The 23,162-nt window shown below is 33.9% G+C and overlaps 1 protein-coding gene across 1 annotated transcript in view; it reads right to left on the reverse strand.

The window, feature by feature from the left end:
* The window catches only part of LOC105229832 (uncharacterized), a 92,475-nt gene extending 79,299 nt beyond the window's left edge, over positions 1-13,176 (reverse strand). The window contains exon 1 of the mRNA XM_011210298.3: positions 12,358-13,176. The gene's annotated coding sequence lies outside the window, so the exon portion shown is untranslated. The remainder of the gene's footprint in view (positions 1-12,357) is intronic.
* Between the last annotated feature and the right edge of the window lie 9,986 nt (positions 13,177-23,162).

The following is a 23,162-nucleotide window of genomic DNA, read 5'->3' on the forward strand; positions in this document are numbered from 1 at the left end:
AAAAGCAGGGTAAACTACAGTGAATGTCAAATTGTTATGTAGAGAGTGAAATATGGAAATTAATAAAGAAACTATATATGTCGGCATGTGGACTCTTAAATAGCGCTCAATGCAGTTTCATTACATATAATGTAGTGTTTATGTATCTACATACATACATATATGCATATGCGTTAATTCGGAAAATACTTTTGCTTTTTACTGCACAAAGAAAGTGTGCATAAAACGATGCTTCGCTTTATTGCTTAATTGTGTGTGTTGACTTGTGTGTTGTAGCAGTGAGTGAGCGGTGAGTTAATGAAGTGACATTTAATAAAATATTATTTGCTTTTAATTAGAAATCTTCCACGCTAAATGCTAATTATGTGCTGATGATGTGTGTTGCTTATTAGTTATACTTTTTCTTTTCAACACACCCACAACAATCGCGTTGACAATCTTTTTAATAGCATATATTTAATATTTTCCATATATATTTTTTGATTTGCTAGAAATTAATGTGATATAAAAGAAAATACATTTATGTATGACTGCTTTCCGTCTGGGAGACCATCTTAAAGGCGTAGGCAATATGTATAAAATTATAATCTTCATTTTTAAAATCAAGCATTAAAATATAATATTTAACTATAAGTTTCTTTAAACATTTTCATAAAAAAGCAAAATCTATCTGCAGCAATCAGTTTAGGAAATATCTACTGTAACAGCACTTTTCAGAAGTCTTTGTAATCAATTCAATTATTTCGTTTCACTTCACTTAAGTTTTCATTTTAATTTTAATTTTAATTCCTATTTTAATTGGTAATTTTATTTAAATTTTAATTTTATATTTAGTTATAATTTTAATTTTGATTTTAATTATAATTTTGATTTTAATTTTACTTATAATTTTGATTTTGATTTTAATTTTAATTATAATTTTGATTTTAATTTTAATTTAAATTTAAATTTTAATTTTGATTTTAATTATAATTTTGATTTTAATTTTAATTTTAATTATAATTTTAATTTTATTTTTTTTGATTGTATTTTAATTTTAATTATAATTTTAATTTTAATTTTGATTTTAATTATAATTTTGATTTTAATTTTTAATATAAGTTTTAAGTGCGATAATAATTCTATATTAATTTTAATTATAATTTTAATTTTTGTATAAATTTTTATTTATAATTTAACTTTAATTTTAATTTGAATTTTAGTTTCAAATTATATTTTAAACTTGAATTTAATTAAAATGCAGTTTTTGGTTTACATTTAATTTTGATTTTAATTATAGTACACTTTTGTTTTAATTTTAATTAAATTTCAATTGTTTTTTATTTTTTTTATCAATCATTATTATTGTTAATTTTTTTTAATTCTTTTTTTAATTTTTAATTTTCATTAATTTGTATTTCGTTTTAAAAGCTAGCGTGAAAATTATTTATTTTAATCTAATTTAATTTTTCTAATTTTCTGCTTTTTGATATTGTTACTTGAATATTTAACTAATTTTTAATTTTCATTAAAATGTATAGTTATCATTTGTTTAGTAATCAAGTGTTCAAATTATTTATTTTATCTTACTCTTAATTTAATTTATTTTAATTAAAAATGTATTTAATTAATTTTGTTTAATTTTATTTAAAATAATTTAATTTGATTTATTTTAGTGTAAATTAATTAAAATTAATTTTATTTTAATTTAATTTGAATTTGTTTTAAATTTTTTTTATAAAGGCCTTTGAAAGCCTGGAATATTAATAAAATACGGAAAATTAAATAAAATTAAACTCATTTAATTTGGTTTATTTTTTAAATTTAATTTGGTTTTATTTTCTTTAATTTAATTTAATTTTCTTTCATTTAATTTAATTTAATTTTTCTTTTTATCTTAATTCAGTTTATTGAATTTGCTTTAATTAAATATTTAAAAATTTTCTATCTTTAATTTTTTAAATATATAATTATTTATTTTTAAATTTTTTTCTGTTACATAACATTATTTTTAATTTGCCGCCCCAAGCGCACTTAATAACTGCATTTCACATAACATCCATAAAAACTCCCAGCATTGACCACCAACGAGTTTGTTGCTTAAGTCTTTTGTGTAATTTACGAAAATAAATATGAACAATATCAATTTGGCTACCGGCAATAATTGTTGGTGCTTTACTGACCATGCGGTCGAATGCATGGAAAAATGGTACATGAAGTATTGAACAACAACAATAAATAGCTAAAAAAAAAACTTTCACACACAGCGAAGAAAAATTCATTCAACTGCAACGCCTTTTTGACACCGCCAGCTATTTGGACAGCGCGTTGCAGTTTACCCTTTAACGCCGGCATTTAATGGTAATAACGTACAGCGCTAAATGTCTCAAATATATCAAGCGCTGACGCGAAGACGGGCTATCAGTGACGCTAATCAGCGTTGAGTCAATAATAAGTTGCCGCTAACAAGCTGTTGTATGGCTGGGATGCTGAATTATGTATATACTTATACACATATGTATATGAGTGCACTCTTATGAGAATATATGTCCATGTTTGAGTATGTGTGCGCCTGTTTATTGAGGCGTTCGCACGCCAACCCTCCTCATTTGTTATTTGTTGCCTTCAAACTATTTCCCATGCGATACAGATTTTTGTTGATTGTTCGCTGCCAGCACGCAGAGCATACATGTGTGACTGTGTGTGACTATGTATGACTGTAGATTTTTCATGTTCACTTTTTACTTTTGCTGTCTATTTATCAGCGCGCTTATTATTATGTCTGCTTGTATGAAGTTTTCTACGGTTTCTGCTTCTTTTTCTGTAGGCGTGCTAGGCAAATTTGTCTAATTGTATGAGTGCTGCCACACAAATACTTAACTGTAAGTACATATGTACATATATACATGTATACATACACATGTCATTTAACAGTTAACTGCTGCCAAATGAATACACACAAAAGCTTAACCATGACGAGAAGATCGTTTGCCAAGCAGAAAGGTTGTGTGGAAAGGTGAAAGAGGAGTAAACGCTTGCAGGCTTTCGAAGTCAACTGGGTGTTGAAGTGGTAAATTCAACACCAGCCGTAGCATGACATGGCAGCACAAAAGGCTGAAACACCGTAAAAATCGAAATTCTTTTAATTTTGTGTGCATTTCACACGCAACTTACATAGCTACGAATGCAAATATAAATACGCTCATACACACATACATGCATATGCACTACAAATCGGTTCATATGAAGCTTGGCACTCTTCGGTGCTATATCGGTGAGCGCCAGCCAGCGCTGACTAATGAACAGCCGTAATTCAAAGCTAAGCTGCAATCTCTAATTCCGCCTACCCCGCATACGTTTGGTTCTTAGCCAGCTGTCAGTTGTGTTGTGCCGTTGACTGATGGCCAGCAAGCAAACGTCTTGCACAAATTTAACAACGTTCCTTTCTTAATTAGTCAGCTGTGCTGTGCTACAAGCGCGATTTCCAGCTGTAAAGCACAAGCGGGCATAGATTTACGTCTCACTGCCTTTATGTGTGGCGCGTTCAGCAAGCCATGACTTGACAGCAGCGGCTGTTGTCTGGTGGTGGTGGCAAATGTGGGCGGCCTGGCGCTGCCTCATTTTCATATTAAGTTATTTTTTCGCCTCTAAATTTGTAATTTTTATTTTATTTTTGTTATTAATTTAGTGTTTGCCTGGTTTTGTTTTATTTTTTCTTTTTGCCACAAACTGCTTGTGTTTTACATGTTGAATTAATTCATGCTTGGATGGTCATTATGGGCTCTATTGGTGAAGAGTATTGGGTTAATGCATCACAAAATAAGAAATATCGTTATTTTTATAGATTAAGTACTTGAAAAAAATTAATGGCTTTAAGTGAAAAATCACTTAGAATAGTCTTAGCTAGTTTTAAAAAAATAATTTGAGAAACAAAATTAAAATTCGAAATTTTTTTTGGCTAAGTTTTAATTATAAGGCACTGGAAAGACATTGATATTGGCAAACAGCCGATTTAAGGCAGCATAAGTGATATATATTATAATTATTTGATATTTTTAATATTTTGTGTTCCAATTTTGAAACAAAAATCACTCATCATTTAAGAATATATATTTTTTCATTAAAGTAATATTACTACTGTTGGAAAAAATTTTCAACAAAGAAAATAATGTCGATATTAGAAAGCAACTTTGGATTGTTACACTGGGCTACAAAAAAAATTTTGTTTTAATTTCTGCTTTCATGCAAAAATCTGTTTACAAACAGTGAAAAGCAAGTTAGATTTTTACATCGGTCAACAAATTTTTTTTAAATTTCTGATTTTATGCTCAATTCTGCTTATAAACTGTGTAAAGCAAAGGAATTTTTATTTTTAGCTTATAAAGTATATTTTTGCTTGAAGCAAATGGGCTTGGTTAGCTCATATTAAACATGAAAAAAATAAGAAAAAATAAAATTTAAAAAAAATGTTTTCAGTTGTTTTTGAGTAGCAGAAACTGAAATTTAATATGCGGAAGTCAGAAACAAAAATTGTGCCAACCGGTGTTATTTATTAAATAATGGCTTTATTAAAAAAAATTAACAATAAATATAGTGAAACGTTTTTTAATTATTTTTTAAATGAAATATATATTTTAACGTAATTATGCTTTATTCTAATTAATTTTTTTTGTTTTATTAGTTTATTTTTATTCCTTATTATTTTATTTTTTTTATATATATTTTTTTATATAATAATTTTGGTTCTTTTTTCAAAAAAAGATTTTGTAAATAGAAAATATATATTTTTTTTATTTTAACTACTTTTTGCTAAAAATTGAAATCAATTTTTTTTTTGAATTATTATTTAAATTTTTTAATTTTAATTTTTTTTATTAATTTTTTCTTTAATATTAATTTTTTTCTTAATTTTTCTCTTTAATTCTAATTTAAATTTTTTCTTAAATACCACAAAACATCGTCTCGCAATTTTATTGCAACACAAGCCTTGACATTTATTCCAATAAATACACAATTTATCTTTGCAGCCATCTACCTGTGCCACTTATTGTTGCCTCCAACTTAATTATCTAAATAAAGCCATTGCTCAATCTCTTGCACGTTTAACCGCTATTTACATATCGCGCACAATGATATTGCGCACCATTCGGTAAGCTGAAGAAGAATAACAATTTAAATCAGAGCAAAGACGAGCCGAACCAAATCGCCACATCGCAAGTAAGAAAAAAGAAAACAAATAGAACTATGCAAGAATAACAAAGAAGAACAGTGCAACAGCAACAATGGCTGAAAAGAACAAATCTAGCTCCCTTTAAAACCATCGCTTACCCCTCCCTCCTACCGCAAGCAGCAATTGAACAGAGCGAGCAACTAACAGTTTAATACAAGCGTCAGCGCATAACTCCAACGTTAAATATTGGTCGCTTTACAACCACAATCACAAACATATGTATGTGATTCTACTCTCAAGTGTGTGTGTGGCTGTGCAGTGTCTCCGCTAAATACTCGCATAAACTTATCTAAATAATCTTAATTGTTTTGCATCCGTTGTTTGGCCAAGTAAACGAGCGACCTAGCGCTCCAGCCACCAACCGACCGACCGACCGACCAATCGACCGAACGACCGATCAGCCGTCCAGCTTGGCATCCAAGTGACCCAAATAAGCGAACTGCTGGCCGCTGCGGTCCCGCACAAATGACAACAGCACATAAAAATAGCCAAGCCATGCCGCCGCGCTGTAACAGCGAGTAAACAAAAGCGCATACAACAACAAAGACGAAGCACAGTAAAAACTGTTACATGGTCCCGCTTTGGCTGCCACTGCTGCGCTGCTGTCACCGCTGTTATTGTTGCTGTTGTTGCGATAGCTGTCATTTAAATATGCTTGTACATACATATTTATTTAGTGTTTAATCTCGGCTCGTCTAATGTGTTCTCGGTGTTGCTGTTGTTGTTGTCAGCCACAAGATCTTGTGCGCTGCAAATTTATGCACAGCATTTCTAGCCAAGAATTTTGTTCGTCAGTTGCTTTTTAGCGCGCACACACATACATACATGCATAGATACATACGTGAGGATTTTTCAAACTGTGAGCTCAGCTTGGCTGTCTGTAGTTTTGGAAATTTCTCAGCGCGCAATTATTATATTTTCATTCTTATTTTTCAAATTTATAATAATTTTATTTTCATACTACTTCTTTTGCGTTTACTTCTTTCCTCTCGGGCTCATAATTAGCGGTTACACTTTCAACTCAACTCCATGGCTGTACGCCTTGTCCACCTTCCATTTCGCTTTTTACTGTTAATTTCAGTTTGACCTTTCTTGCTGTTTCTACGGTTCTTGTTCTCATGCTTGCTGCTTTTGTTGTTGTTGCTGCTTGAACAGCAAATGCTGTTAGTTTCTTACTTTTGGGCGAGCATCTCAATTAGAATAATCCGTTGGAATTGCCACCGTGTTGAAGTAGTTGAAGCATTTAAGGGGTTGGTGGGCATGAGGAGTATAGTTAACGTTTTATATAAAAGAAAAACAAAAAGAGAACAAGTACTACCGTAACTTTCCCATAATCAACGGTAATTTCTTAATTTTTATGATTTATTATCGTTCTTTTTTGTTATTTGCAAAGAAGAGCTGAAGCTAAGGCGGTATGTAGGCATGAATGGAATTACCGCAACATTTGCAACATTCAAAGAATATAAAAAAATACATTACATTTGTGCTCAAAAAAGTAAAAAAAAATGTATTATTTGAAATTCTTTACAAAACGGAAAATATTGGGTAGTCGAAAAAGTATTTTCGTATTTTTCTTTCTTCTATGAAATTTCGATCCTTAAGTCTTCTGATTATTAGAGAAAATATTATTTTATTTGAGTTCGCTTCTTAAGTCATCTGCAGTTTCATTCAAGTTCGTTTCTTAAGTCTTTCAAATATTGAAGGAAGTTCGTTGCCTAAATCTTTGGAGTTGATATAATCAAAGTTTCTCTAATTTTCACTGAAGTTCGTTTCTTAAGTCTTCTGGATATTAGAGAATATATTATTTTATTTGAGTGCTTAATATCGGTATTCTGCGTGAGACGATTGTCTCATGTCTCTAATTGTCACAATAGTAATTTAGTGATCCTGTTAGTCAGGAGTCTCATTTTGGTATTTTGGCAGACACAGTAAAGTAGTATACTGTATAGTAATATACTGTGTCTGCCAGAATACCAAAATGAGACTCCTGGCTAACAGAGTCACTAAATGAAGATTATGACAATTAGAGACATGAGACAATCGTCTCAAGCAGAATACCGATATAAGTCTTTGTACATTTGAAGCAAGTTCGTTTCTTAAGTCTTTACTCTTCATATTGTATTATAAATTGCATCTTATTCCTACAGAAAATGCTTCAGTTTGTTTCCTAAATCTTCAAGGAAATAAGGTTTCAAGGCAAGTTCATTACTTAGCAGTAGATATCTTCTTTGAAGAAATACTGAAAGGTACCATATAGGAAAAATTTTTGAAGAGTTCACTACTCAGCTTATTTCATCAGCGCAAGCACAAATCTTAAAATTTATTAATAAAAATAAATAAATGTACTAAAACAATATGTGATATTTTGAAACAAAACATTTTGAAAAAACTCCTTATTTTCCAAAAACAACAACCACACACACACATATCCATTGGCACAAAGAAACTTAATTTCCAATAAATTATGCTGCTGAGTTGTGTGTTGTCATTCAAATGAGTTTGCAATTTTTCAAGCAAAAACTGAGCCACCACTGCCAGTCACAAGGCCGGCAAGACAGTCTGTCTCCTTCTCAGCCACATTGCCACAAATGTCAAAGCACAGACAACCGGTGTTGCCAAGACAAACGCTAAAGAAATTATAGCAAATTAAAATTCCTACGAGATCTGTACACATCCAAGTGAGTGAGTGAGTGTGTGTGTGTGTGTGTGCCAGGAAGTAATGTGGCAAGCGGCAGTGCTAGCGACCGCTGCCATCCTTGCAATCACAGTTATGAGAAGGTGCACAAGGCGCAACCTACACACAGACACGCACCCAGATGTGATGTGAGCTGGGCAACGAGCGCGCTAAATTGATTGACAAGTTACGTTGCAACAAATGCTGCACGGACAAGCGCAATACAGCAAAAAAAAATGCAAGCAAAATGTGCGCAACAATTGTAACAAGCAGAAAATGTTGCTGACAGCTGCCCAGATGCCAAGCGCCCGGCTGAAACACATACGCTTGTTGCTGTTGTTGTTGCTGTTTTGGCTGACTGTGATCTTCCTGCTGCGGCTGCATGTGTAATTGCCATGTTGTTGTACACCATATTACATAAATGCCAGACACATATGACACAGAGTGCAATCACTTTTTTACATGCGTATGTATGTGTGTGTATGGTACAGCAGAACAGCGCCCATGTGTCAGCTAGCAACAGTGGCATTGTGAAGGCAATAATTGCAGGCGCAACAGGTGCCTCTCGAGGCGCAGCGCCGAGCTAAAGTTAGCCGCTAACGCTTTTACAAACTGATAAAGTATTTATATTTTTATAACTACTTGTTGGTTTTGTTATTGTTTATAGCTGTGTGGTTAACTGGTTGTGCTCATACAAATTAGTGCCATTAAATAATTAATTCAGCGTCTGCTGTTGGTAAATACGTAGGCTCTAAAGCGGTGGTTATTTGCTGATATGATTGCCACCAGAGCAATTTCACTGCAACCGGAGTAGGTAAATTTGAAATTAATACGAGCACATGAGATTATGGCTTTAACTTTTTTGTATAGCGCTTGAATTGTCAAACAGCTTCTTTATGGCTACAGGCAGAAGAGAGGGAATTTTCTTGAGGGAAATAATATTTTGATTTTACAAATTAAATAAGTTTTGAAAAAAATGAAAATTTTAGATAAAAGTTTTGAGAAAAATTCGAAATTTGAAAAAAGTTTTGAAAATTTTTCGAAATTAAAAAATGTTTCGACAATAAAAAATTTTTTATTTTCAAAGTTGAAAAAATTTTTATTCGAAAATTGAAAATAGTTATGCAAACCATTTTCGAAATTAACAATTATTTCGAAATGAAATAGTTTCAAAGCCGAAGAACTTATGTAACGAAATTTGAAAAAAGTTTGAAAAACATTTTCGAAACTAAAAAATATTTTGAAAATAAATATCTTCAAAGCTGGAAAAATTTAAAAAGATTTGAAAAAAATTTCGAAATTGGAAAAAATTAAATAAAGGAAAATTTAAAAAAATACAGATCTAAAGTATTCAATTGTAAAAACTCATGTAAAAATTTCGAGCTACATATTCTCAAATTTATATATATGTATATATATATATTTTCCCGTAGTTCCTAGGTTCCTATTCTCAAATTTAACACAAATAAAAAAATACAAATCTCGAAAACCTGAAAGTACATTTAGTAAATTTTGGAAATTTTCGAACATAAGATTTTCAAACGTAAATATGTAAAAGAGCAGTTTTTCTATACTCCAACTTATATTATTTAAAAAAAATTAGCGAGAATCGATGAAATTAGTTAATATTTCAAAATAAAAAATGCTTCGAAAACTTGTTTTCTCGAACAATATTTATTTTCTTTTCGTAGAAGACAGTTCAAATGTCTTTAAGGCTGGTTTAAATAGAAAGAATTTGAAATATTTCCCCCCAAAAAAAAGAAAAAAATCATTTATTAAAATAAAACAAAAAAAAATATTTGAGTGTATAAAAAAAATATAAAGTTTTATATAATTTAACTTTACTAAAAACCAAATATATTTAAAACTCATAAGAAATGTCAACTTCAAGTAAAATGGCAATGCTTATGTACTTATATTATATACAAACATATATTATATATTCAAATGAATATATAAGTACATCTGAAGTTTAGTTCGAAAATTCGAAAATCTGAAACTGTTCTTCAGTTCACTTTCGAAACCAAAATTTTCTACGTATAAAAATAAGCCTAAACAATACTTCACAATATGCAGATGTAAACACAAAAACCAAAATCGAACGACTTGGTTTTCTTTTCTCCACTGAAAAAAAAAGCGCTCTGAATATGTTTCCATTCAAATTCAAATTAGCAGCCAATGCAATCGAATTAAAATACCAACAATTGTTGCTTATCACAACAAACCGTTATAAGTGCGTCTTTTGATGCAACATGAGATTGTTGTTACAGTTAGGAATGCCTATAAACTTTCAAAAGCTGAAGAGGCTTTCTTCCGAGACAAACTAAAGCAACAATTGAAAACGCAACTAAAATGTTTGTGTATGTAAATATGTATGTAAATATAACATATCTGTAACTGTGCTACACAAGTAAGTTGTTTGGAGAAACTGGAATTTGGCGTTAAGTAGCTGCAAGCAACTCATAAAAATCAGATTTTCTAGAAACAATGGGTATTTGCGGCATATCTTCAGATTTGTGTAATACTATAATATTCTTTCGAATTATGAATTTGGCTAAATTACCGCTGATTTGAGTTAAAATATAACTTGTTTTAAATATTTTTTTAGTTGCAAGCTTTACAAATCGGAAAAGTGTTTTGAAAAAAGTACTTTAACGTAAACACAAACAATTGTGTGGCACAAAACTATCAGTGAGGCTCGTGAAATCATCGAAAACTTTTTTCATGCGCTTGGATGATCTCTGTTAATTGTGACAATATCGAAAACGTTAAAGGGAGAGTGCTTAACAATCGTGGTGTTGACATCAGAAAGATTGTAAAGGATCTCAACACAGCTTATGTGTCGACTGAACAAATTTTAGTTAATGCTTTGGCTGGATTTATACCAAAAGACTTGGTTCTTTGTACAACTATATCAAAAGCAATTTTTTTTACGGATTTCTCTAGTTGAAAATAATTGAAACTTAGAACTATTTCAAGTTTCAAATACTTTCCAAATGTACGGTTGAAGTTAGGATGTCAGTAATAAATTAATTTATAGCTCGGAGAATCTCAGTACCATTTGTTGAGAGTTAGACGCTGCCATAATATCATACCAATTCTGAGCTCCATATTATTTGTTCTGCATTGTTTGAAAATTTTAATCAACCAAACAATTAGTAGGGTAATGTTGTGTGTTAGGCTAAATTTGTTTCCTTAGCTCAATAGTTTTCATAATTATTCAACATTTTAAAAAATTTTAGCATAGTTAATAAATGAGCTTTAATGCAGTCACAGATTTTAGAGGCACTGCTTAAAAAAGTGAAATCAAAAAATAATATATTTTTGAAAACAATTTTATAAATAAAAATAATGCACCATGAGTTCATAGTACCAACCACAAAAGCGAGTTAGGTATTCAGCTAAGTCTTATTACCAATATACCATTACTTCAAGTAAAATGGAAATATTATATATAAACAGCAAAAATTGCTTATAAATGCTAGTAATAGCGAATTTGAATGCTAAAAAATGTACATATACTCAATGAAAAGACTAGCTGTTAGAAAAATATTGCTATACGTTCCCTAGAACACTTTGATTTCAAATGCATATTATTATAGCTGGCCATTATATATGTAGATTCTGGTGTGAGAGGTCCTCTCTCTAACATTGGAATCTGAATATATAGGTATTGAAAAAAGAGTAAAAACGTGTTCAATAAAATGATCGAATTTGCTAAAAATGCTTGAAAATCTATACACAACTAGTATTTGTTAAATTTCTGCGCCAAGTTCGTTTCTTAAGTCTTTTAAGTGGTCTCATCAATGATAGCATTTTTCTTCAGCCTATGGCCAATATGCTTAATGAAATACTTTTGAACTTCAAATGGGAAATTGTGATCAATACAAGCAGAATCTCTGAAGCAAGCAGATTGATATTTTTCTTTCATGGACCATATTTCATATATACTACATATCCTTTCATATGAGAAGCAAACGGAAACTTCTATTTAATATATATTTTGTTATCTTTTATATATATATTTTTATCTTAAATATTTATGCAAATTATAGCTATTGCTATATTGAGTTTTTGTACTATTTAAAATTCCAAAATAATGCTCCTGTGCCTTTTAAATGTATGCTAATTTCTCATTAACATTTTTAAGCAAGTTTTGCGAACAAACATTTTTTTTAATATTTATAATACGCAGTTTTGTGCTTTTAACATTTAATTAGTCATAAGCATATTATTTTATGTAATTTAAAAATGGCACAACACCATAGGCAATCGTCGTAAAATAATTGTCCTCAGCACTGTTTCGCTACAGAAGTTCGCTGCTTAAGTCTTTTGATAGGCGAAATTTATTTTATAATATTTAAACTTTTTGTATTATTTACATATGTATATGAAACACTCATACACATGCAGTACTCCCGTTTTCATTAAAAATTATTTTCACAAAAATTTAAAAATATTCTCAAGCACTCACTTCTTGTACGTTGCACGGCTGCTGCACTCGAAACTCGACAAAGCGTTATCCTGGCTTGCTGGTAATACTGTTTTTATAGCTTCAACACTATTGCACTTGTTTTTTTATTGCTGCTGAGAACAGCAAAGAGTTGCTTTTGTTTTCGAATTTAATCCTTGAACACTTTAAGCCTCAGTAGTATGCTTTCCATACGCAGGATGCACAGTTTTCTATTTTTTGTTTAATTTATTTTAGTTTTAAAAATTTTTGCTGAATTCAATTTGCTTATTTCTTGAGCAAAAATTTCACTCGTTGAAATCTTTTACAGTTCGCAATATCCAAAATTCGACAAAACTATATAATTCGGCTCCTTTCCCGGTAATCCACACACGCAAGCACACACTACTTGTTGTTTGACTTTCCGAAAAAAAATTATTCGTTACACTTTGCTTCGAATCGAAAAAAAGTACACACACATACGCACTTAGCTATGTATATGTTGCAGCAAATTGTGTCCGGTTGTTGGTTCGGTTTATTTGAGGCAAAAATATCCGATTCGGTTTTTTGGCTTTTGGAAAGGAGGAAAGCGAACTTGACCGTAGAGAGGTGACTGAATAACTAAAGTATATGCCGCGCTAATAAGTAGTTATATAAGTTCGAAGGCTTTTCTTTTTGAGTGCGCGCTGCGCGAAGAAGAAGATGTTGCGGCTGCGCCGGCGTTCGCTGCGACTGCAAATGCGAGTCCAAAAGCGCTTGAGAGTGCTGTCTGTCCGTTCCACAGTGGCCGCTGCGGATGCTCCGACCGACTATTTGTGTTATTGTTGTTGTTGTTGCAGCAATACGTTGAGTTCCGCGCTGTCTGTGCTAACGCCTTGGCAATGGCAATGCTTATGAATGCCCCACAATAGCGCCAATAGAATGAAAGCGGCAACATAACGCTCGCGCAAGCAGCAACACTGAGCAGGCAGCAATGTATGCGTGCGCGCGCGTGTGTGTGCAAGAAAACTCCGAAGGTAAAAGCTAACAAAAGCGACGAGCGAAGAAAATAAGCAAGAAAGTCGGCACGGCGGTCGCAACAAACAGCAACGGCACAAAAAGCACCGCTCAGTTGTGGCAACAATGCGGCGCGCTCTTCTTCAGCGCTCGGTAGCCGGCTAACACTTCATTTTCCTACACTCATTTGTGGCTTTCTTTCTTTCGGTCGCGGTTTGTAAGCTTTAGCGGCGGCTGCGCTTGATTTCTTCTGCCGCGCGCCAAGAAAAACCATGCTCAGCCAGCAAGCAGCAAGCGCAAGCGCCTGGTCTGCATTGGTAAGAGAGCGCGCTCTCTGCCTTGCGCTCAACAGAGTTGTTGAAGGTTATTTGCGCCGCCACGGCCACGGCCATGGTCAGCCGCGCGCCAGCTTACCAATCTCTGCGCTCAGTCGCTCTCATAGCGGTGCTGTGCCGGCTTTCATGGCTTTTGTAGCGCTCTCTTGCTGTTTCTCTAAGCACAGCGCGCACATTGCCGGCCCGCTTTACCTGCAACAGCTGTCATTGTGGCATTGCCGTCGGAGTGTGGCGGTTGTGTTGCTTGGCGAGCGCGTAATTGCTTTAGCGAATATTTGGTATTAGCGAGCATTGTGCGTTATTACGTACTGCTTTGCGATTTTTTGTTGCACGTGCGTGCTAGTTTTTAGAACATTTCGCTAGAAGTTGTTTTTTTCAAAGAATTCAGTATCATTTTCCACTTACCTGCGCTGTGACATTTGGTTAAACGGATATTCTTTTGCTCTGCTGTGCCATCCAGTGCGTGTGTTGCTGTTTAATGGTAGTACAACAGCATAGCAAATATAAATCAGCAGCGCAAGTAGCGGATTCATAACTGTGGCAAAATTTTTTTGTTTTAATTAATTTCTTTCATTTCGTTGGAAATCATATTTTGTGCATGTAAATTTTTTTTACCAGCGACTTTTTTTAGTTCTAAGACTTAATTGGAGGCTGTGGAAGTTGTAACAACAAATATGTAACGTTTATGTATACAAAAACTTTTTCATAGCAACCAAAGGCTAAAATGCCGCTTTTTTCGTATTTGTTTTCAAAATTTCTAATTTTTTTATTTTACTTAGAATTTTTCGGACTCCATACTGAATTTAGATAATATTTCTATTACGAATTTTTTCTGTTCTACCTCAAAAGCCCTAAGTAGTACATAAAACTTTTGCTTTAGTTTAAATTGCATGCCAACATCTAGATAGAGAGCTTCTATTTTTCAGGAAGTTCTTTAAAATATCTATTTTTCATTCATAAAACAAGTAAGGTAGGGCTAAGTTCGGATGTGTCGGCACATTTCATACTTTTGAAACTCGCCAGGATCAAAGCCTGTGAAATAGCATCAGGTGCATAAATTATGTTAGTGATGTGAGATCTTCTGCAAGTATTTACCCCATTTTAAGCATAAAGATGCGTTACTATTGGAAAAATACCTAATCTCAATTTCATTAAAATAACTCCCAAATTGGTCGATATATTCGCTATAAAGTCAGGCGAAAGTTCGAAAAGTTTCCTATTAATTAGGTATTTGTAGGCCGAAGGTATTGATCTGATTCAACACCTTTTTTACTATTAATAACAAAAACAAAACATTTTTACCGAATTTCGTTATTTTTGGTTAAAAGTCAGCCATACGCACTGTGGTCCACATATTCGGTATGTCCGATGCTGACCATTTTTAGAGCTGAAATGACATTGAAATACAATATTCAAGCAAAGTTTTATCGGAAGATATTCATTGATTTACAGTTTAATATTTCAATTTAGTTCTTCGTCACGGCATTGCGTAGGTGCTCGAACCCTGCAGCAACTTGCTGCAAGAGTATAAAAATATATAATTTTAGTTATACTAATAACTTATTTAATATATTACACAGTGAATATCGCATAATACTTATACTGACGGAAAATTAGACGAACAGGATATATAAAGGGCAAAAGGTATCTCATTACGCACAAACTACTTTAGCTCTTTCAATACTTTTTAATGTTTGTCCTTCCCATAACACTTTGGGAAATTAGAAATAACAACCACTGATATGCCTATCCGCTCTAGTAACATATAAATCAACAAGCAAGAAAATTTTTGAGAAAAACTTCGCGATATGTCTCTACTACATTCTGAAAATATTATTTTACTCCCTCAAATTGACAGTACACCCTTTATATTATTCAGTATACCAAATAATTGAGAATTACAGATTAGACAGAGAATTCGTTGAATATATTCCAAAATCTTCTTCATAATTAAAACGGATAAAATTGCAAATCTACGCTTATTAGGATGCCTTTTGGCTGTACATTTCACTAAATTCGATTACTCAGTAACATCTTAATAAAATTGAGTTGATATTACTGAAGAATATGTCACAGCGATTGATTTTCTCTACTTCAGTTTGTATGGAAGTTATATGCTATAGTAATCCGATCTGAACAATTTCTTCGGAGATTACATCTTCTTGTTGTTCTTATCTTGTCAAATATGAAAGTTTTCCATACAAGAACTTGATTCCGATCGTTCAGTTTGTATGGCAGCTATATGTTATAGTGACCCGATATCGGCAAGTCCGACAAATGAGCAGCTTCTTGAAGAGAGAATGATGTTAGCAAAGTTTCATAACGATATCTTAAAAACTGCTTTGTACCGCTTTCGCTTACGAAACTACTAGGACTAGTTCGTATATATATGTACAGACAGACGGACAAACGGACAGAGAGACGGACATGGCTAAATCGACTCAGCTCGACATACTGATCATTTATATATATACTTTATAGTGTCCCTGACGGTTCCTTCTGGGTGTTAAAAACTTCGTGACAAACTTAATATACCCTGTTCAAGGTACAAAAATGTATTTGCTAAGTTCCTAGGCCTGTTCTTAATTAATCTACCAAATGTGAGCGCGATTTGTCAACCAGTTTGTTTACAGCAACTGCTTAAGTCCGTACATCACAGTAAGGTGTTGCGATTTTTACAATGGATAAATTTATCGAACAAAGAACTTGTCTCAAATTTTGTATTTCTAACCAAATTTCGTAAGCGAAAATGGTACAAAGCCTTCGAAGACGATCGACAGATCGTTGAACACATGCCTCGTTCTGGGCGATCTTCGACCTCTTCAACTTATGAAAATAATAAAAAAGTGAAAAACATGCTGCATAAAAATTGTCGAACAAGCGTTACAGAGATGGGTAGAGATCATCACTTGCGAGTCCGTCGAATGATTTTGGTGGATATTTTGGGTATAAAACGCGTTCTTTCACGACTCATCCCGAAGAAGCTGAATTTTTTTCACAAAGAGAACCGTAAACAGTTCGCTGTGAACATGATTGGTCATACGTATTCCGATTCTACATTCATAGAGAGTATTACAACTGTCAATGAAACATGGGTTTATGCGTTTGACATGAAAATATGACAACAAACAGAATGAAACACACACAAAAACGAACCGAAATCAAATAACACGCGCCAAAGCCGCTCAAAATTCAAAGTAATGTTTATTGTTCTTTTTGATATTCGTAGTTTGTTCCGGAGAGACAGACGGTCATTTAAGAGTTGAGGAGTTTGTGTAAGGGCATCCGTCGAATATGGCCAGTTCATGGTTTTTACTCGATAATAATGCAACATCGCATCGAGCCAGGATTGTGACCGAATTAAAACCCAAAAACGCAATGTATACCATCGATCAACCTTCGCATTCACCAAATATGGCACCGTGTGTTTTTTTCTTGTTGCCCAAACTGAAATTGCCGCTCCGTGGAACCCGTTTTCAGTCGTTCGAAGAGATAAAACAAAATTCGCTGAAGGAGCTGAAGGATATCCCAAAAGGTGCTTACGAAAATCTTTGGCATAAGTGTAGACAAAAAAAAATTTATATTGATGAATAATTAAATAATAATAAATTTTGCAATTTAATTACAATTACCGGGTACTTTTTATTTGAATGTCAATAATCATCTCTTAAGATGTTAAAAATATAATATTTTTTGTACTCTACCACGAAAACTAAAAGCTAACTTCTCTTAAAAATGTCATTAATCGCCATACTAAATTCTTATTTTTTACAAAGGAGAAACAAAAATAAATAAATACTAATAAATGGGCGCTTGTTCTTGAAGTTCTTTGTTCTGCGGACGCATTTTTGCCATAAATGGTAATAAATTTGCTGCTAACTTTAATCACGACTGCACATTAGCAAGACTTCTAAATAATTTTGCTTTCATAAACACGCGCTAATATCATTAGATATTTAAATATCTTAATATACAAGACTACTTTTAATAACACAATAATTGCACGCAATCGAAATGAGTTCAATAAATTTGCAAATTTCCACGGAAAGAATGCAACGAAGCAAGAGACGCGCCTAGCGGCCGCAGCCGGCGAATGAACGAATGAGCGAAAAAAGAAGAATTTGATTAATTTGCTGTGTCCCACTAATACCTTAAATTGCTAGAAATTTAAATAAAGGCCAACAACAAGAACAACAACAAATGGAAATTACAACAACATGCGGCAGAGTTTTGCATTTTCTTGAACGACTAAACTCAATGGGTATTGGACGATGGTCACGACAGTTACGATACAGCACACACGATTGCCAGCCGCAGCGAGCGAACGCCGCATGCCGCATGCCACAAACTGCACGCCGCACTCGGTAAGCAAATAAGCGCATATATATGCGGGTATGTGTATGTGTGTGTGTAGAGGGAAAAAGCCACAAACGCTTTGGCAGCGAATGCGATGATCTGAAAGCAAAAATAATTATCATGCGCATCGGCAGCTCGAAAATAGAGCGATATAACAAAGCAGAAAGCATAAATTAAGCGCCAAATGAAACTCATTCATGACCGCGCCGAAGAATGAAATACTACACGGCATGCGAGTGCAAGATGACGCGCGGCAAGAGATGCAAGCCAACGCTTAGAAATGTGAGCTTCCCGAACGGAGTGTGGTTGCGGTAAGCAGAAGGGTGCAAGATAGTCGAGAGAGCGCTACTGAGAGCCAAAGCAAGCAGCTGGTAAGCTCAAACTTTAGGTGGAAACAGTTAGCGCAAACGCTGGGTGGGTTGAAAAACACAGCAAATTCATTGATGAGCTCGGATTGCAGGCGTCGCGAGCGAGCGCGTAGCAAAACCTTGACCGTGATCTAAAGCGCAACAAAGCGGCGCGTCTCCCTGAGAGCTCGCCAATTGAGTGATTGAGCGCATGACTTTGAGTGATTGAGCACAGCTCGCAAGAGAGAGCTGTGAGTAAGCGCACGACACATTGTACTCATAGCAGAAACGTAGCAGCAGCACCTGCTCTTGCAACAACAAATGTGTGGTTGGCGGAAAAACTTTGAGAAAAGCTTTGCCACACAACAACCGCGTCGACTTTGTAGTTTTGTGGCGTTTGAAGAAAATTTCCAGATATTGCTCGCTGAGTGCAGCTAAATGTGTGCTACTGTTGCATGCAACTCAAGCGCATATGTTGCTCACATGTTTCGTGTTTGTGCTTTCATATTTGCTCTTGCCGCTAGAAGCCTGCGGACACACGAGCAGTTGCACACGCGTCGGCAGCCCGCGGCAGTTCGGTAAATCCAACACTACTTTGTTGTTGTTGTTTTTCGTTTTTTATATTTCTTACTTTTTTTCATGAGCTGCGCTTGTTTGTTGTGATTGCATGCACTGGCGTTTGTCTTTAAGAGATTTATAATGCTTGGAAAAATCGAAAACGCAGTCAAGTGCCGCGCCACGCAGCCGAGCGGCATCCGCGCACGCACACAAACATATTATTATTTTAATTTTATTTTATTTCTTCTTTCATTTTTTTACCCCTTTGCTTTTGCGCCGACTTGAGCAGTTGTTGGAGGGCTTAGGAAAGAGTCAGCCATTCTGACAGGCAATTAAAATGTCTAATAAGATTATAATACCTTTGTCTCTAATAGACAGAGAGACGCAAGCGAATGGGCTTGAATAATTGTTCATACATGGATATGTATGGACGTATGTGCATATATTATATACTTCTATAATCTATATATGTGTAAACACTCTATTCCTTTTATCATTAAATACAAGACAGAAGGTGAAACAAAAGAAAATAGTGACTCATTTGAAGCATGAAAGAAAAGAGCGTAAGTTCATGTGCTTCAGTTCATCCGCTGTCCGCAAAGTACGAACTCTTTAATAAATTGTTATATCGAAGGACGAAAAACGGTTAATCCATGTATCTATATAAATACAATTATCAAAGTAAGTAAAAGTAACTTCTTACAGGTAATTTTGGATGACCATAAAGTGAAGTTGTTCGAAATAGCAGGCTCTCTAAAAATATCAGCTGAGCGCGTAAAGCACATCATTCATGAACATTTGAGTACGAGAGAGCTCTGTGCAAAGTGGAAGCCGCGCGGACTAACTTTTGTTCAAAAATAACGACAAGTTGATAATTCAGAGCAGAGCAGGTTTTGCAAATATTCCATATTTTTACTCCAAAATCCAATCGGCAGTCATCCGAGTGGACTGCACACTCTGCCTTTCTGTGATTTTTTTTTCTATTCTTAGATTTCAAATGAATGCCCGAAGAAATTTTTGTCGAATGAAGAGTTTATAACCGAAACTAAGGCCAATTTTGAAGTCGAAAAAGTCTTTTCGTATTTCTAATCAAATTTCAACTTATTTTTTTTATATTTATAATGAACTTTAAAGAACCAAATAAATTCGTACCATTTTGGTCGACCACGTTTTGCCATTTTCCCACTAAAGACATTATTCCATCAGTGTAAAACTTTTCTGGTTTCTTGGCGAAAAACTGCAACAAGTAATTTTCAGAAGGTTCTCTTGAAGCTAACCTTACTCCAATAAGGGAGCTATGCATTGACCGAAACAAATGGTAGTCCGATGGTGTAAGGTTAGTGCTATATGGTGGATGTATCAAAGCTTCCTAGGCAAACTCTCCCAGTTTTTGCCGAGTCATCAAAAATGTATATGGCCTGGCTCCTGTTACCATTCCCTTCAGAAGTGGTTCGATTTCATTTCGTTTGAGCAAAGAATCGCAGATGTTAATTCGGTCCATTAAATTTTTCACAAACCAGCCTTTTTTAAATGGTTCAAAACGTTTGATGATGAATGTTAAGTTCCTTAGCGATGTCATGGCTGCTTATGTGACAGTTCTGGTCAATCTTTTCCATAATTTCATCAACTTTTTCAACGATAGGTCGAACAGAGCGAGGTGCATCTTTCACGTAGAAATTTTCAGAACGGAAGCGAGCGAACCATTGTTGAGCTACACGAACTGTTACAGCATCGTCTCCGTAAACTTCACAAATTTCATTGGTGTTCCGCGAAGTTACACTTATAAGCTTAGCAGCTTCTAGTTTTAAGTTCGAAAATGAATTATATTTATGTAGCGATGCTTCTTGCTTATTAAATGAATTCTTATTTTTACATATGAGGAATACAATTGTTTGCTCAGCTTTAACATTTTAACATTCAAAATTCTGGCAGTTCAACATTTTCTTTGAGCTGCGGACACTATATTAGTAAAGTAGCGATGTCATACATTAGTAATGAAGCTGGTAAATACTTGAACTGCCGTATTCGAACTTATAACTCGACAAATCGCCTGAGATTGATACAAATCTTCTTAGGTGATTTATTTCCACCAGCTCAGAAGGATATCTGAAAATGACAGAGTGTGAACTGAGTACTTAAGCCTTAATCTCGCAAAGGTGGAATGGCTAGGAAGCAATTGTTGAGATGTTTCTACCTCCTCTTCTTTCAAGCAGCTGGCATCCGGTAAGGTCGTCAAACTTATCACGTGAACACCGATAGTGCAATGAAATGTTAGAAACCCGCAATTAAGAAGAAGTTAGCCTTACCAAAAGGAGGAGGAAAAAGGGCTCATTCGATCTTTTGAATTGCCCTTGCGGCGAAAGGATCTTACAGCAGCTTAAGAACCGATGGTAGTCCAGCTCGGACTTAGTTCTCGCAAAAAATTGATCATTCACTTTGTTGAGAAGAATCTTAAACCCAAAAAAGACGGTAAATGAGCATGACAACCATAGATATACTGCAAGAATGTCTAATCATATTAAAATATGTTTTATTACCAAAACTTTTCTGCCAGAAATAATTCCAAATCTACTGAGGACATACATATGATAAATATTTAAATAGTTAGTTCTTAGTATTTTTTCGGAATGTGGCAACTTCGAGAGTTAATTTTCATTATTCGCTTCTATATCTCAACCTTTTGAAGGTCACTTTGCTTTTCAAGAAAGAAACTGTAACAAAAAATACGTGACTCCCGCATGAACATGAAACAAGACAAGCCAACGAAATTTCTCTCGACATAAATGCTTGCAACCAACTAACTAGTTAAATGAACATTGTTATTAATTTATATATATGCATATATATGTATGTATGTATGTATATGAATGTGTTGCTGCACTCTCTTCGGCAATTCGACGGAATTTCCCTTCTAAATGCCGTAAATGTACGCATGCGCAATGCAATGATATTTTTAACAACAACCAAAATGATAATAACAACAAAAATAATAATAACAACAACAACAACCGCGATGGTTGCATCAATAATTTAACAGTTATTATAAAATAGACTTAGCTCACTTGTTGTCATATTTAATGGCATTATAATTGCACACAACCACATATAGCCCCATACACACTCACACACACATCGGCCACAATTGCATGCCAAGAGCATTTAACGCTGATCATAGAAAATTTTCACTTTTTCCACCTGAGCGACACACCGCTCACGGACCTCACCGAAAGTTCGATTGAAAGCGATTGCAACAACAACAGCGACAACATCGATCACACAGCAGCAGACAATTTGTACGCAAGTTATCACTTCTGGAAATCAGTCAACGTTGTTGCGGCTCTGGAAATTGCTCGGCGTCATTAATTTCTTATAAACAATTAATTTTTTCTTCATCTTTTACCTTCTCAGTGATTGTTTCAACAACCGTTATTTACTGTTTGCGCTTTGTGTTGTATTTTTGTTATTGTTGTTGCCGTAGTAGGGCTGCTTTGTGAATGGCATATGCATAGCAATCAATGGCAAGTGCGAACGCGAAGAATGTCATATGTAAATGGGCATTTTTGTATACAATTCTTTAAAGACTTGTTAAGCCATTGTGTCTAAATGAATAGACATTTGATTAAAAGAGGCATAACTGGTGCGAAGTAGCGAAACGAATGTTGAATTGTTGGTTTTTATTTTTAAAGGAAAGTAGCGTTTTTGTGCTAAAAATAAATGCAAGAATATAGAGCGAATCATTTTGGCTGGCAATCGAAAGTGACAATGTGAGAGTAGACGGTGACTGAGAAAGCAAAAGTTTGTACAATAGAAATATGCTCATATTTTATGGATTAGTTGATATCATAAATTTAAAAAGTATTTAACAAATTTTTTAGATTGTTGTTTGAAATCTATTCTGGCATCTTTTTTTTAATTTAGCTACTAATAAATACATTTTATGGTGAATTGAATAGGCTATTCAAGAAAAAAAGTAGTGCAGTTAAAATATATTTTTTGTGACTATTGAAAGACAGGCCTATCTGAATAAAAAAAAACGAAATCAAATCTCAAAGATAATTTATCGTATAAAAGTGTTTTTTCATTTCATTTCTTATTTTTTGAATAGATCCAATATATGGGTAAATGCAGATTTCCTTGAAGCAAGTTTTGGGCAAAACTATTTTCTTTAACAGATGTTATACTCATAGACGTTCAATGAGGCAGCAGAGTATCGGAATCTATTCTGATTAGTATCCAG

This window comes from Bactrocera dorsalis, chromosome 2 (genome assembly GCF_023373825.1).
Source record: "Bactrocera dorsalis isolate Fly_Bdor chromosome 2, ASM2337382v1, whole genome shotgun sequence".
Classification (NCBI taxonomy): Eukaryota; Metazoa; Arthropoda; class Insecta; order Diptera; family Tephritidae; genus Bactrocera; species Bactrocera dorsalis.